We start from the raw sequence: 17,661 nt of genomic DNA, 5'->3' as shown, positions 1-17,661 counted from the left end.
CAAGTTATTACAATTGTTGCGCTGAGTGTAATACAAATAGTGCTCTATAAACCATTTTGACCAACTCTTTTTAATTAATTAGTCAATGGAAACTTATAAAGAGGATATGCAAAAGCCATTTGGATAGCCATATGTATATGTGGACTAGTATGTGTATACATGCATTAATACAGTTCTGTTTGTAGAAGCAGATAAATAACAAGGGTATCTCTAGTGACTCCATAGTTAAGGCTCAGATTGGAAAGTGTACTTCAAATCTTATTTAAGGTAGGATAAAAAATATTTCTGTGTATATGACAATCTACATAAGACTTCTCCTTTTTCTTCTTATACAGGTCTAAGAAAATAGGGTTCTATAATTATCCTTAAAGTTTCAGGGTATGACATTGAATATTAAACCAACATCAAGGAATTTTTAAATAATTTTTTTGGTAAAAGTGTACACAATTCTCAAAGTGGATCCTTGTAATATTCTGTAGGCCCATTTTTTAAATGTGCTCACTTTCATCTTGCATATCTCAAATTCAAGACAGTTGACTAAATCTTGGTCTTGCTTATGCACCTAAATCTTAAGTAACTGAAATCTTAGGTGATATTCTACATTTTCTCCCATGAAAACTGAAAGTAGAATTTAATCCCATTGCTATAAAAAGAAACTGACTATTATTTCTGAAGAGGTTAAGAATGTTCTATCTGATATCACATCAGAATGAAAAATGTAAAATAAATAGGAAAACAAATGATAAATCAGACAAGTGAAAGCTAAATATTCTAAATAGACACATAGACCAAGTTATTTATAAATTCCTTCTCAGAGGAATACTTCATTTATCTTTGGAGAGAGACTTTCTCATTGCAAGAGGTATTTCACTAAAAAATTAATTGTTTATTAAGAATTAATTAAATAGGTTAACATGGGACTATCTGATCAGGGAATATCAGTCTCAATACTTTGAACTTGCAGGTGCTGCAGTGGTTGTAGTTAAGACATTATATTGGCGCTTTCCTTCATTGCAAGGATTGTGTCAGGAAAATCTTTAATATAAAAGTAAAAAGCAGTTCATGCATAAAGCATGACGCCCTGAAGCATATTAGATCTGTTTATCTCTCTGTTTAAAACGAACGGTACCTGGTATAGTTTACATAACAAGGCAGGGATCAGTTTGATAAAGCATTTATATCACCTGGGGAACATGCTGGCTCATTTCCTCGACACCTTTCTGCATGACTTGTTCACCAGCAAGTAAAATAGCAAACAAACTTTTAATAGGTCAAGAGCAGAGAACCTGCTTGTGTTATAGACATTTGCATTTGCCCTCTGACAAATAGCTCATATTTCAAGTCCAGGTCTCTGCAGCCAATCACTGAATGATAATTATTGATTATATTTTTATGGACAAATCCTTAATTGCATTTAATCATTTGCAGCCTTAAAGATTTTTTTTTTTTTCTGAAGACAAGTGAAACCTCAGTGCTTGTGTGGTGTACATGAAATTATCTGGGGGACCCAAATAAAGGACCGAGATGGGCTCTTGCCCCCAGATGCAGAGACAAAGCTCTAGTGACCTCATTAGAAACAGGATTTCACCTCACAACATTAACATTTTTGGCAAATACGACGGTATAAATCTGTGAGTTAACATTTGAAAACATTTTTTTAAACAAATGAATTTCTATTTAGTTTGCAATTAAAATCTGTTGTTAGACTAACAGATTTTTTTTGTCACTCTTCCATTTTGTTTAATGTAATCCAGGATATGAGTCACATTTGCTTGTTGTTTCTATATGTGGAGCAAATACTGTAGCTGCTGTTTCTGTTATAGCACATCTGCTCTGCTGAAAACTGCAAAATGATAGATAAACACATGGTCAGGAAAAGAAATAGATTAAAAACATTTTGTATTATTTTTCAGTGAACAGTAATCATCAGTAAATTTCTTTGCAGTTCAAAGGCTATTTTTGTTAAGCAGACATGGGGAGCTTCCATGCAAGCTATTGTAACATTTTCATATTTTTATTTTAAGTACCCAAAAGTATGTTTTCACCCAACTGGCATTTTCAGAACTGCATGGTAAAAGCAATACTGTGTTCTTCAGCTGTTCCATAATGAAGGAAAAAATTGTTCCGTAAAGCCAAGAATTATTATTTTTTTCCTTTTTCTGAAAGTTCAACAGTGGAATATATCTTCCTTAGGGTATAATTAATAACAATTTGCAATGCCTTATTCACAGATGCAATTCAGAGTATCTATTCTCTGTATGTATAATGTACCAAAAAAGCTGATATCACTTACAGAATATGTATCTATCATCCCAGTGAACATAAATCAATGATTGAGCCATAGATAAATAGATTATACATGGCAATAGGAAGGAAAAAGAAGAGGAAAAGAGAATCCATAAAAATAATTTTGCAAAGCTTGTCTTATGTTTTCATCAGAAACTAAACAAAATAATCTGACAAGGACAGAAATCAAGTCATCTGGCAAATTCTTGCATTTACTTTTATCAAATAATGTAATACAGCACATGGCACTAAAAATAATAGTGTGTTGTCTAAGAACAAAATGGTAACACTATGGCTCTTGTTTGGACAATCCAACCCAGCAACTTGCATGGCAGTTTCTGCTTTTTCCCGATGCTATTCAATCACACAGGCCCATGCACCATTCAGTCCTTCCTCCCCACAAACTGGACTTCCCTTCCAGGCACAGGGAGCCCAGGAGAGATGCTGAAATGGCAGCTCAGTAGTCTGTACAAAAGCAGTGCCCACGTCTTTATACGCCGTAGTGAAGGTGTTACGTACAGAGTCTGGGGCTACGCACCTTACACAAGCTTCGAGAGGCGTGTGCTTGGGCAGCTCTTGGCACCCTGTGGTGCTCTAAAGGAATCCAGGATTCTGTACATGGATTGCAGTTAGCAAGATGCTTATCCTATATGCATTGGTTGTTGGGTTTTTGCTGTTTGTAAGAGTGTATGTGACTGCTGACTTCTAGTGGCTGGCCCGCAGATGACATCAATCCTGGAGCTGCTGCCCCTGTCAGGGATTCTCCTGTGGCTCAAGCGTCAAGGGTTGTACGTGGCACTGGACCAGAAAGACGTGGTCATCTCCTCTAACACAAACCTCTACTAATCCATGGATATGCTTGAGGGTTGTCAGTGGGACTGGGAAATTATACAAATAGGCTAAGCTTAGGCTGAAAACAGTAGAGTAAAATTGTGTGCAATGCATGCTGCCATTATATGATACAAAGCACACAGGGGGAAAAAATGTCACCAAATTACTTTGTTTCTCCTGCTTCTCATGTCTCTTGCCCCGCTCTGCTGCTGTGCTGTAGGAGAATACAATATATTCCTCAAACACCTGCCCCAGTTGCCATTAGGATTTCTGCCCTGATTAAGACTTTTGTTGTTTCATGGTGTTATTCTTGTATGACCTAAATTTTCTTGTGCTCAATCCAAAGATCTTTGGCACTATGGAAGCTTTGTGAAAAAAGGCCCATCATCATTCATACAATTCAGCATAAAGAGTTTTATAATGAAATAAGTCTTTAAAGGAACTTTTTAAGAAATATTAGCTTATTATAATTACATTATTAGGAATCTATTTCTTTGCACTAGGTAGGGGGAACTACACTGGCAAAGAAATATATAATGTGTGCCTCAAGTCATAACTCCTAAGTTCTTTTTAATGTCCTAAATAAGTGACCTAATTTTCTGAAATGGTGAGAACCAGTTTTTCTCTCACATGATTTCCATGACAGTTTCCAAATGCAATTTTAAAGCTGACTTGCAGGATCAGGTCCTGCTTTTGTCAAGTGAGGTGAATTAAGGAATTCACCTGTGTATTCCTCTGAACTGCTCAACTGTGAACTGTCAGAGTCAAATAAACTGGCCAAGATAGAATAGGATTGCTGCATTTAAAAAAAAAAAAAAAAAAAAAAAAACAAAAAAAAAAAAACAGCCTGTGCCAGTACAATTTAGATCAGCAGAATACAGTTTGCCATATTAGAATTCAGTCATGAATCAGCCCCAGAAATACTGCTCTAACAAAGAAAAAGCCACATACTGTTCATAACAATAAGTGGTTAGGGTTTCACTTTTACACTTCACTGAAAGAAATGGTCTAATTAAACAATTGTTCACAGAAATCACATTCCAAGGACTGAAGGAAAAAAGTGGAAAACTCATGATTGTTCCTTTTTATATTTTAGTACTATGAACTGAAATACCATTTATCACAAAACTAGTTTTTCTTGAGTTCAGCCTGCTGTTTATAGTAAAAGAAATGTACATATTAACATAAAGCTGTGGATCCAGTTTTTAACTTCTTCTGATGTCAAAAGGTCCTTCGTATTCAATCAATGAACCTTCTTAAATATCTGGCTCCCCCATCAGCCCATTCCTTTACTTAGATAGCTGGTTATTGTACCTGCAGTTGTGACACTGGATCTAGGACTTCACAGTTCTCATGATCCACATGTGCTAATTCTCACTTTTTAGTGCTCGACCACAAAATATATTCAACAGTTATAAAATCAAATCCAGCACAAAGCAAATTAAAATTCGGAGCATACATTTTATTTATCTGCGCAGTTTTCAAGTTTACTTATTGGTTTTCCAGTTTGCTCAGCAGCTCTGTTCTGCAGAAATCCTGCTTGCTGTTGGCTTTTGTTACTACATCATATGGGCAGAATTTACCAGTGTTTTTTCTGAAGGGAAGAGAGACTATATATCAAGTGGCTGCCATTCTTTGCATGAGGCTGGGCTGAGCTGTTCACTGAAGGCTTGTGTCTGCTGCCTTTCTGATACCATAGTTTTTCACCCTAGCCTGTATACAAACAGTTGATTTTTCTCCTCAGAATATTTTAGTGATGTTTAACTGCTTGCTACTGTAAATAGTTCTTGTGTTGACTAACTGTTGCATTTAATTTTCACTTCTGTCAAACAGGAATTGCATTTTGGCACTCACATGTTGTAGTCTGGTAAATTCCAATACTGGATGCATGTAGACTTCAGGAAGGAGCACTTACATTTTTTAGGTTGTTCTGAGACAGGACATAAGAATAATAGTGATCAGATTTGGTATGTGGGTTTATCCTAAAAGTCTCAAAATAGAAGGTGAGAGCAAGTTCCATTTCTAAAGCTCTCTTATAGTAACAATCTGTCACAGTTCTTCTTTAACATAGCACCTTACTCAGATGCTCAATCAAATCAGACCATTTAGGCAAGGTTAGACTTCCTCTGAGAAGAAGGACCTGTATTTCCATACTCACAAAGGGCTGCAGCTTCTCTGTGGCTCAAGTCTGGGATCCTCCTTTGAAGGTCCAGAAGGTGAAATTACCCCAGGAACATGAAGGGTGCCAGTGTTGCATCAGGAGTGAGGGGTCATTGACACAGCTAAAGCCCCCTAATTTTCCTTTATATATACATGGCTTATCATATCTTACTTCCCAAGTCACTTTTGCAGGTGGGTAGGGGTTGAGCAGCCATTTTGACACTGTGCGATACAAGTAAAAGGATCGTTGTATTTAGGCTCTTTGTCACTTATAATATTGTGGCATTTATGCCATAAATTCCTAACATGTGAAGTCTCTTTGGGAGACCCCCGTGAGCAATGTACTCCAAGGATGTTTCCTGTAACTCTTCAATATTTCTGTAGGCATCAGCATGCTCATCATGGGAGGTCCTATATAAATTAATCAGCAATATTGCTAATGTCAGTTTTCATGAACACATCTCAATGTTGTATAAATAGCAGCTGATCCATTTGCATGAGTCACTTATCTTCTAACAAGTCACTTTATGGTTGATCATTTTGCATCCAAAGTTAATCATTGTCTCATGGCTGCCAGTGTTCCATAAAGTGGACTTTCCTGGAGCCCACTCAGGGAGTGCTGGTGGATATGACACTTAGGGCACTCAAGGTATAGCTAGGAAAGGAAAAACAAATGAGCATTGCTTACATGTTCAGCATTACTTTTAGGAGGCCTACAGAGACTTTGATCTCTGTTTACACTAATCTTAGGTTAGTGACTGTCATATTACATTAGCAAATTTAATCTCTGTTAATGTGATAGAAAGTTGCTAATACAATGAGACTCATTATATTAACAACTTTTGCATCATGTTAGCAAAAGCAAAATTTGCTAACAGAATGCAAAAATTACCAATATGATGAGGTAATCATTATCACTATTCTAACACCTGATTATATTAAGCAGTTACTAACATTTTGTACATGAAGTCACTATTTGCATTGTGCTAGAATTTTCTAGGACTATCTGGAGTGCCTACGTAAGAAAAAAAGCAAATATTTTTTACAAAATCTTTTTGGAGATAAGTGTTTTCTTTTGTATTTTGATATGTTAATTAATCAAATTCACTCTGAAATTAAATTTTTTGACCTAGAAAACTCTTTTTCCATAGACCAGTAAGCCATTTAATGATCTATGTTGTGACTAAGGCAGTAAGAGAGTACAAAGAGAGCATGGATCACTGTTTGCCTCAAAGCTTTTGGCTTTGAAAAGTAATTTCATGTAACAAGTTGTATTTTACAGTAGATAAGAATTTATGTAATATTTCATTAAAACATGTTAATTCACTGTTACAATTTTTATTTTTGTAGCAAGACATACATGTATTGTAGAATATATTTGCACATAAGATTCATAGTCTTTCCCAATTACTTCATAATTGTTCATTAAAAATGTACCAGGATTAAATTAAAATTCTTATAATAATATTTTAAATGTGCAGGGTATAATCTGACTGCAAAACTCTTTGCTGTATGTAGCATGCTACATCTCTTAAAATTTCTTAGAAAACAGTCTTGTAATTATTATTCTCTACAAAGCCTTAATTATTATACAAGCTATGTAATAACAACCTTTTATATTTAAAGATCATCTGTAGAGATTAAATAAATCAATTTAAGCATAGATTCTTCATAAAGGAATCCTATAATGGCAATGGGCAAGCTTTGCACACTGCTTTTTCCCATGTAAGTAGCAGAGTGGGGAAAATGTAGAGAACACGTTGAATATATAAATGTATATGCAGCAAAGGCAGACATCTTGGGCCAGCTAGAGATTAAACTTCTCAGTTCTGAAGAAATCATCACAGAACCACAGAATAGGCTGGGTGCTGGCAGTGATCTTAAAAATAATCAAGTTCCAATCCCACGGACATGGACGGGGACTCCTTTGAGTACACAAAGTTGCTCACAGCCCCATCCAATTTGGCCTGAAACACTTTCAGGGTTGGGGCATCCACAACTTCTCCAGGTAACCTGTTCCTCACTATTCTCATAGTAAAGAATTTCCTTCTCATAGCTAATCTAAACATACTGTCAATTTAGAAAGAATGACGGTAGGAAGAAGCCTGTCAAAGGCTTTACAGAAGTCCAGATAAATGACATCTGTAGCCCTTCCCATGTCCACTGACAGAGTCACCCCATCACAAAAGGCCATAGGGTTGGCCAGGCAGGGCTTGCCCTGGGTGGAGCCATGCTGGCTGCCCCAAACCACCTCCCTATCCTCCATGTGCCTTAGCACAGCTTCTAGGAGGATCTGTTCCATGACTTTCCCAGGAACAGAGGTGAGGCTGACTGGGCAGTAGTTTTGAGGGTACTCCTTTCCTTTCCTTTATAGATGGGTTCAATATTTCCCTTTTTCCAGTCACCTGGCACTTCACCTGACTGCCATGACTTTTCAAATCTCATCAAGAATGGCTTGGTAACTATATCAGCCAATTTCCTCAGGACTGTGAAATGCATCTCATTGTGTCTAATAGACTTACCTATGTTCAGGTTCATGGTCATGAACCTGATCTTTACTTACAGTGAGAGGGACTTTGCTCCCCCAGTCTCCATCCTGCTGTCCATCTACTCAATAGGTGTGAAGAGTGAGGTTGCCCTTGAAGATGGACGAAAACAGTGTTGAGTACCTCAGCCTTCTCCTCATCTGTTCTTTCCTGTTTTCCAGCATTCTTTATTGGCGGAGTACACCTTCTTTGACCTTAATTTTCTGGTTAATGTAGAAGCTTTACCAAGATGGTCACTGAATGTTACGTCCATTCAAGGACCAGTAGTGACTTTGGTTGAAAGTACTTGAATTTTTCAATACTCAAAAAAGAGAGGCACTGGAAAGAGAGTCACCACAGCTCTCCTTAACTTCAGAATTTACTCCAACCTTAATACAAATCAGCTTTTTGATGCTGTTTATAATTTCTAGAGAAAGGTCATAAGAATATTCCAATTCAAAGCCAGAAAATTAAGACAAAAGAAGACCATGTAGTTGCATATCCTTTCTGGATGGACTCTTTTTTTTTTCTATGTTACTGAATATTTAGAAACAACTGGAGAATTATAAACCACGGGGAGTGGGGGATGAGTAAACAAGAGAAGCATTTCCTGCTACAGATCTTTAGATGGAAGAGGAATTTCATAGTAATACAGGAACTTCTATAAGTGAATGTTGAATATTTATCTAGCCCACTATCTTATCATTTAGAGTAGCTGGTACTAAATACTTCCCAATCACATGTAAAATCTTCAGTATGGTAACTGTCCCATATAAGTTGAATTAGAACACTTGATATCTCATGTAAATTTTATTAGGCATAGTGTAGCATGATTATTCTAGTTAGCCTCAGAGATATTTAGTCCTTTTGAAGTAGATAGATAGATAATTGTATAGATTACATGTTGTGTGGTGAAAATTATTGATTTCAATAATTTTGTGCTTATCAGTTCAAAATGTGTTTTCCTTTCAATTTATTGAAAATATCCTGTTATTATTCTATCTTTTATGTATCATTGATTATTTTATGCATCTCTTGTCACATTTATCTGCTCTCAAAGCTACATATTTATAATCCCACTCTCTTCAGATGTCCTTCTGCTTAAGTTTTTCTGTTTCCATTATTCTCTTTTTTAATGGCAGATGACTAGAACTAAACACAATACCAAATTTAAAGTCTGCTCCATAAAGGTACATAATGTAAAAGTAATATTTTCTTTATACATTTATTAATTTTAAATTATTTTAGATTGTGTTCTAACATCTCATTTAAGTCTTTAGCCGTAACAGTCTCCATATAGAGCAGGTGTTTTCACTGAGATATTTCCATTTCCTTTTATTGCCTAGTTAAAATTATTTAAAGCTCCTGAATATAGAGGAGTTTCTGTTTCTTTAAAAGAGTCTTACCCTTGTTTGCATGAAATTTCATCTGTTGCTGTGCTGTTCAATTGTCTGCTCTTTACTTCTATTTAGGTCCTTCTCATGTTCTTCCTGATCTTCTTTTGATGTAATAGCTGCATTTTTAAGTGTTTTGCCCACTGAAGTAAAACACACAGCAGATGGGAAGTCTGCAGATACTTCCCACTGAATTATTTAGATTAGAAAGGCTAAAATGTTGAAACTATAAAAAGAGAGATTAATAACCCAGATAGACCAAAACCAGATTCCTATGCCTCACACTTTCCCCCTTTTTCCAGTACTGCATCTGAGGTAGAACATAGATAATTTCTGAGAGAAGCTTTTATTTGCTTATAAGGATATGGTGTCCTGTAAGCTGAGTGGGAATGTCCTAACACCTGACAATAGAAGGGGGAAAAAAGGGTATAAAAACTAGAAGTGAACTGAAAATGTAACCTGCTGGAAGTTGGTGCCACAAAGGGAAAACAAGCATTTGTGAGCCATGACTCACATACCTTTCCTTTGGGCTTAATCTCAAAGTGAAACATATAATTGTGGAAGTATTTTAGATTTTGCTTCCCTAAACACAAAGAAATATGCAAAAATTAATATATTTATATGTGAACATATAGTCAAAGGTCATATCCAGCTTTACTTAAAGTTTACCAATTATATATTATACACTTCTTTACAATTCCCTTTACATATCTTTATCTAATGCCTATCTTTATCTATGGGAAGTACTGCATATGAATATGCTTTTCAAATTTCAAATTGAAGTCATCTGCAGTGGTGCTCCTCAAGGACGGAAGGGTTAGCTGGCCCACGGGTGGGAGAAGAGCTGCTCATTAGAGAAGGTTTGTTACGTGGTAACGTATAATTAAGGTAATGGTCACAGCTTGTGTGACAGCAAACACTCTGGCAGTTGTTTGATTGCTGTCTGGGTCAGGAGATCAGCATTTTCTACAAGATGTATCCACAATAGTGTGTTAGTGGACAGGTTAGAAAGCAAATTACAGCTGCCTTTCTTAGGCATATTGCTGTCGAGGCTCATTGTTTTGGGTTTTTTACTGTATATCAGCAATAATATAGCTTCTGAAGACTGCTTGTGACAGGTTAGGCATTTTATCCTTTGAGTAAACAGTAATCATGGTGTGAAGAAAGTGGGGCATTGGAGATTTTTCCCATTCTTTGAGATTTCCATTCTTCCTTTCTAGTTTGCTCCAAGGGCTCTTTGGGGATACATATATTAAGCCCTTTAAATAGTTCATAATAAATCTTTGTCTCGGGTTGATTCTGACAGTTTTTTAAAGAGTCTTTTAAGAGACAATCCTCAATCATTTACTAATCCATGGGGTGATCTTCAGACTTGGAGAAAAAAGAAACTGTTCAAGCCCCAGGATTGTGAAGATACAATGTAGAAAAATACAGAAAATGGTACAAAAAATACTGTACCATGGAAATTTCACCAGTCATACCATGTTCTGCTGGTACCTAAAAGCTCATTCTCCAATTTATTCAGTTTGCAAATACTGAAGGAAGAAAAATGGATTACCAAAAATAGGAAGAACTTTTTTTATTGATCACCTTATTCCTATTATCATGGGTCTGGCCTTGTTTTGTTCAGCGCTTGAATTGAAGGGGCATTATGGGAAAAAAAAGTAATTGTTCCCATTGTTAAAAAATACCAAAAAATACCCCAGAATTCTGTCTGTTAAGTGTTTACTATTCAAGCCTTATGATAAATATGCCAAAATATCTGCAGTGTGGGCTGATTTTTTAACATGCCGTTTCCTGTGTTATATGACAGGTTCTGATTATGTCTGTCAAAAACCTTCTTAATTCCACAGTGCAAAATAAATAGATAAAGGCCGAAAATATAATAAAAGTAAGATGTCCAGTCCACTTGACATTTGTTTTTACTAAATAATTTGAATGAATACTTTTCTAAAAATAATGCATGATTGCAGCCCACAGAAACTACCTCTAGGGGTTTTTTCTTCAGCAGACTCAAGTCTGTCATTTTTTGGAGATACTTGTTCTCAACTCCTTTTGAATTTCAATGGTATAGCACTTGTCATTATTTTCAGCTTTTTTATAAATTCTGCATAAGCAAAGAAATCTATAAGTGCAAACTTATCTGTATAAGAACTCTCTTGGTGTACCTTAGGAATATTGTTGCCATGTTTTAATTTCATATGCTGCCCTGAGAGAAAATACTGTAACAGGAACAAGGCAGCAGTTGTAATAAGGGACAAAGCTATAGAGAAACCTGGGCAGTTGTGTCTCTTATCCTTTCTTCAGCCAGGAACGTAAGTGATGGAGGTGAGGGCTGCTTCTGAAAGCACTACCAGCTAGCTGAGCAGCACATCCCAACAGCATCAGCTACCCACTATCCCAGCTGTGCTAGCAAATCCCTCAGATGCTGCAGGATTAGCCTGTCTGATTCATCTTATCCTGGACCAGGTCATGGAGTGTCAATGTGACAGATGAGAAGGGACAATTGCACAGAGAATCTTGTAATGATGGAAATGTTAACAGCACTCTGAAATACAGCTGAATGCACAGTGTTGAGGATATAATTATTTTCACATTTAAGTAATAGTTATATTTTTGGGATTTTTAAGTGCTACTTGTTCAGCAAATATGAGAAAGGCTATATTTCTTCATTTTTTCTATTGACAAATACCAGTGTTAGTTAAACCTGGTTTTGACAGGGATAAGTAGATTTTGAGTATATGAAAATACATTTTCTTACATTATTTGTAAGAAAAAGTGTCACTTGACTATATTCTGAAATACATTATTCTGAAGCCATGACATGGTGCTTAGCACCATACCTATTGCCACTGTGACTGTCCAGTGATGAAGTTATCTGTAAACAAAACATTAAGCATATGGCAATTCTTCTAGACAATTATACATATTTTCCCTTGAAAATGTATGGTGTGTAAATCCAACTTGCATGAGTTCTTATCATTGGACCAGTCTAAATTAGCTAAAAATTAGTTTTGTGAAGAAAATTATTTCTTGCTCTCCATGCTTCAAAATATTTATATACTTATTTGCATTTGACACACCAATATGCACTCAGATAAATTTTAAACTTGAAAAGTGGAACAGTTTGATAGAGTCAACATGATTGAAATCCAGAGAAGATAATGGAAACCTCTTTGCAGTGTTAGTTGTTCACTGTTAGCAAAGATGAACCCAAATACTCTCCATGTTTCAAAAATGTTAAGAGGTCAAATGCTGCCACAGTCGCACCACTGTTTTTCCCCCCCTTTTTCAGTGTGTGAACAGAAAATGGTGGCCCCCTCTGTTTATTGCTGCTGAGCAAGGAAATGTTCACCATTAGCAGATCAGTCTGTGTTTGCACATGTGCTCCTGCCTGGTTCAAACATATGCCCAGTAGCTACATACTTTTCTAGACAGGTTATTCAACAAGGTTATGCAATTTGTCCAAAGTGATTTTTTTTGTCAGGATTCTATATGCATTGATGTAACAATCCAGTAGATACTAGCAACCAGTAACTGCCCCTTGGTTAGGCTGCATGGAAGATTCATGTATATAAAATAGTGTATTAAAGTAAACTTACAAAAGCAAAGAGCAATCATTGCAAATGTAATTTTTTTCTTCCTCTTTGGGATTCTAATTTTAAAAGCATTAAAGAAGACAGCTGCTCATGCTGTGATATGCGCTAAACAGCCTGAAGGATGGAAAAAAATATATTTGTAGCTCATAATAACTATTGACCTTTCTGATATACAGTGTTCTCTGTGTTAGCTATTCTGTTCTATCAACAGTGAAGATTGAACATGACTTTTTAATAGAAAACATGGGGTTTCAAGCTGCTTTCACAAAGGTGTTTATGTATTGTTATTTTGTATTGTAGTACAAAGACTAAGTCCTGATGCCCTTTGTCTGACATCATGTTTGTCATTAAAAAGCCCCACTGTTACTGACTGTTTCATATGAGGAATTGGCTCATAACCATTTTATAGTCGTGATAAAAGCATTGCTCCACTAGACCCAGAAAACAGGTATTGAAAATAGAATCCCCCAAATATTCCAGCAGCACAAAAGGTATTTTCTGAAGAAATAGATTCCTCAAGTGGCTATATTTTCAGGGAATTCCACTAAGACTTCAAACACTCACTTTTTGTATTCATACTGTTGCTCCTTGGCATACTCGGGCTGCTTCATAATGGCTTTTGCTGGATGTCATGTGCTCCCAAAGAGTATCTTTATGATGCTCCTTTTTTCTCTTGAACTTTCCTACTGCTTAGTTGCTTAGTACAGACACATCCACTAGTAGCAGCTTGACTGTGGCCCTTATGTATGTTTCCCTAGAGTGGGATCATCCAAACATCAGCTTTGCAGTGTGAGGTAACTCAGCTGCTCTCCTTTCCCCCAGGGAAAAGCTTCACCAAAAAGCACCTCCCATTTGGCATATGAAAATCTGGAAAGCAACCTCTTTATTGTGCTTTTTAAGCCCAAGCAGGCTGGCAATGTTAAGGAACATCAGAAGGGACTTTTTAATGTTTGTTGGAGGTGTTTTTATGCCATGTGCTGGGAAGGAACTTTAGTGGGCCATTATTGGCAGCTCTAAACCACAGTTATTTTCACAGCTATGCTCTGTAGTGTCAGTTAATGATTCACAAGTTACTAGGCAAGAGCAGAAAAAGAAAAAATACCTTTGGTTTTCTAGTGCAGGAAAGAGGGGGAACAACACATCAGCATTTAATGGCAGTTTTGTGCTGAAACAAAATGCTTAAAATTGTTTATAAGAAGCTTCTCAGCAAGGATAATGATCATTTAAGTTGTGGAAACCAGCCACATCTCAAAGGAGATTAAACATCTAGTCCTCTATTCTTTACAGGACCATGAAGCCCATCAGGAATTCAGTGAAGATTTTACCCTCAAAACTAGCCAGTGTCTTTTTTTTTTCCTTTGTTGTTTTCTCAAGTCCCAGTTTTTTTTTCTCTATAAACATTTCTTAACAGAGGAGAGATGTACTCATGTTTATGATACTACACTCTCCTAATATCAGGACCTTTCTCATCCATTTCAAACTTTATTAGAATTGCTGCAAAGTTAGTAAACAGTAAATAAATGCTATCACTGCACTAATTATCTTTGGGACTTTCATAGAACCTTGAAAATGTAGTAGTGTTGCTGACCTCATAGGAAACCTCATATGAAACCAGGTCAGGTCAGATTATTTATTCCATTGCTTAAAATAAATTGGCCTTAGATGTAAAAGTATAGAGGGAAGTTTGAGCTTCATATGCAGGATGGTTTATGTACCACTCACTCACAAGACCACAACAGCTCGTCATGAGTTGTTCTGGTGTATTGGATGAGTATGAGTATATTTGTGAGTGTTTAGATAATGGATTGAAGCCCAGTAGACTGTAACATTTTCAAACACTTTTCAGAGTTAAGATTTCCTATCGTGATTAGCTCCATTAATAACAAATCTTTATCATGTTGTTTTCAAACAAACAAAAAAGCCCAGTGTCTTTCACAGATCGCTGACATACCAAAATTTGTTATAAAATCTGCCTTTCAATGTCATAATGTAACAAAAATCTTATTCATAGTTTCCTCCTGGCAATACTTCATTAATAGCTCTGTCCTGGCTTTTAACTCACTCTTTTATTTTGCCAGATATGTAAAGAGTTCTGTGGGGTAAAGTTTACATGGGAAGTAAATTGCATATGTTGGGAATTAATAGCCCAATAAGACATTTCTAGACTGGAAGTAGAAGAAATAGAAGGAGATGGACAAGGAGGAAAGCTTTGAGGCATTAAATGAAGTATTGCTTGGCCCTGTTCTGGGCTGCATCCAAAGCAGCATGGCCAGCAGAGCGAAGGAGGGGACTCTCTCCCTCGACTCCACTCCTGTGAGACCCCACCTGCAGGTGCTGCATCCAGCTCTGGGGTCCTAGCATAGGAAGGACATGGACCTATATGGGAGACAGTCCAGAGGAGGGCCACAAGATGATTACAGGGATGGAACTCATGCTAGGAAAGGCTGAGAGAATTAAATTGTTCAGTCTGAAGAAGAGAAGGCTCTGGGAAGAACTTAGAGTAGCCTTCCATTAGCTAAAGAGAGCTACAAGAAAGCTGGAGAGGGAGTTTTTACAAGGGCCTGTAGTGACAGGACAAGGGGTTGTGGTCATAAACTGAAGGAGATTTGGTTTAGATTAAATATGAGGAAAAATACTATGAGAAAGGTGGACACTGTTTGCCCAAGAATGCCCCATTTGTGAATGCCCCATCCCTGGGAAGTGTTACAGGCCGTGTTGGATTGGTTCTGAGCAACCTGGCAAGGGGAAGGCATCCCTGCCCACAGCAGGGTGGTGGGAATTAGACAATATTTAAGGCCTTCCAACACAAACCATTTTATGATTCTGTGATTATTAGTCCAATAAGGGTAGTTCAGATTACTTTGGTTCTGCAAGGATAATAGAACATTCAAAAATGTCTCTGATAATACTAAATACCTGCCTCTGAGTTTTTACTTCAGTTTCTCCTACATAAGTATAGTCAGTACCTATATGATTCTGTGATTATTAGTCCAATAAGGGTAGTTCAGATTACTTTGGTTCTGCAAGGATAATAGAACATTCAAAAATGTCTATGATAATACTAAATACCTGCCTCTGAGTTTTTACTTCAGTTTCTCCTACATAAGTATAGTCAGTACCTAAGCATAGTCAAATTAAAAAGCAAAGATTATTTCTCTGCAGATCCAGCCATTTTTGTGCCCAAACTATAGTATGCAAGTAGATCAGATATTAAAAACATTCTCTCACTTCCTTAGCTGTTGTATTTGAATTCACTGCTACTTCACTGAGTTGTGTTTTGCTTGAATGCATGGACTTGTATCACATTAAAGAAACTTGGATATATCTGAGTTAGTCTCTTGTTCTCCCAGTTTCAAATATCTAAGCTTAACAGTGTGGATCATTACATGTGGACCGTAGGCCAGTAATTACAGTGATTATACAAATAGTCATATCTCTAGATGTAAATATATATAGCATATTCTTTAAAACTTGTGAAGGAAATTAAATAAATATATTACATGTAATGCTTAAATGTCAAATTGTTTGCAAAAAATTAAGGATTTTACATAAGACAATCTAAGCCATACTGTCAGTTGCTGGATCTGGAAAATCTGGAGAGATAAGTGTAGGGGAAAAAAATGACTAATGGAAAACCAGTAAAAGATTTAGCTTTCAACAGAAGTCTAATAGCATTTAAAGTTTATATGCTTTTGAATTTCTAAAAGGCCTATAGGTCATGAAAAGTGAATTGTCTTAATCTTTGAGGTAGGGTGACAAAAAATAACAGTTTATTATCTTGTGTGGAAACATTACCTAGATAAAAATTTTTATAAGAAGTCAATTTTCTTTCCATTTTTTTGAAAGAGCTGCCCTGAATCTTTCCCTTTTGAGTGATACCTTATCCAGATTCCAGTATTATTCCCCCTATATAAAGGAAAAAATGGAACTAAGTAACCTAAAATTTGAGTCCAGTTCTTCACTTTTTCAGTTTTTCAGCAAATAGCAAAACACAAAATTTATGAGTTTTACCCAGTCACCTAAAAGTACTATGAATTTTAGATCCAAATTTGGTTATTCAGGAATTTAAGTTCCTGTTCATAACTGGGACGGCTTACAGCAAAAATATTATTCCACCTTTTAGAAACAGTATTGCTTTGGAAGAAAGAACGAGCCTCTGCCATCCAAAATGTTAAAGAAATAGTTCATATAGTCCTTGATTTCGCAGGATGCTGAGCACACTGGTGAGACCAAAAGAGCACCTATAGAATCTGCTAGCTCTGTGCTCTTTAGTTGGTTCTCCAGGCAGGCTCCCAGTGTTCATAAATAGGCCAAAATGGTTCATCCTAGTCCAGGAATCTTCAACTGTTTCCTAGAACAAATTTTAGTTTCCACTACTTGCCATGTTCAGCCTGTGATCAGCTTGAACCAGCTTCACTTAAAACTATTCATTTGCACAATTGCTAAATGTAGTAACTTGCACTTATTGGAGATAAATTGTCTTACCTTGTAGCTTTTGCCTTTTGCCCTATTTGTTGGGTTAGTAGTTGTGAAAAATCTATCTTTTAGTTTATAAAATGATCAAATTTGATCTGTAAGATACTGAGAGAGAATGATCTTGGCAAATAATGATTTTTTGAGAGTCACTTTTCTGATTAAAGGCAGTTAAGTACTCAAGGCAAAATTGTCTTAGTCTTTTAATGCCTGGTTACAGACAATAAACTGCACAGAAGAAATAGAAACATTAAAAAGCTGCAACTAGTTCAACTGAAAATGGTAGATTTATATTACCTGTATATTCACCTGAACATAATGAGTCTCAGTTCCCTATGCAAAGGTTCATAATACTTTAAGAAAATGTGAGAAGATGTTTGCAAGTGCAGAAGA

General features: G+C 36.3%; 1 protein-coding gene across 4 annotated transcripts in view; it reads left to right on the top strand.

Moving 5' to 3' along the window:
* Positions 1-17,661, top strand: part of NPAS3 (neuronal PAS domain protein 3) — a 588,970-nt gene that overhangs the window by 512,367 nt on the left and 58,942 nt on the right. The window lies entirely within an intron of this gene.

The sequence above is a fragment of the Lonchura striata genome, chromosome 6 (assembly GCF_046129695.1).
Source record: "Lonchura striata isolate bLonStr1 chromosome 6, bLonStr1.mat, whole genome shotgun sequence".
NCBI lineage: Eukaryota > Metazoa > Chordata > Aves > Passeriformes > Estrildidae > Lonchura > Lonchura striata.
Note: the sequence above shows the minus strand (reverse complement) of the source record. Positions and strands in the feature narration are given on the sequence as shown.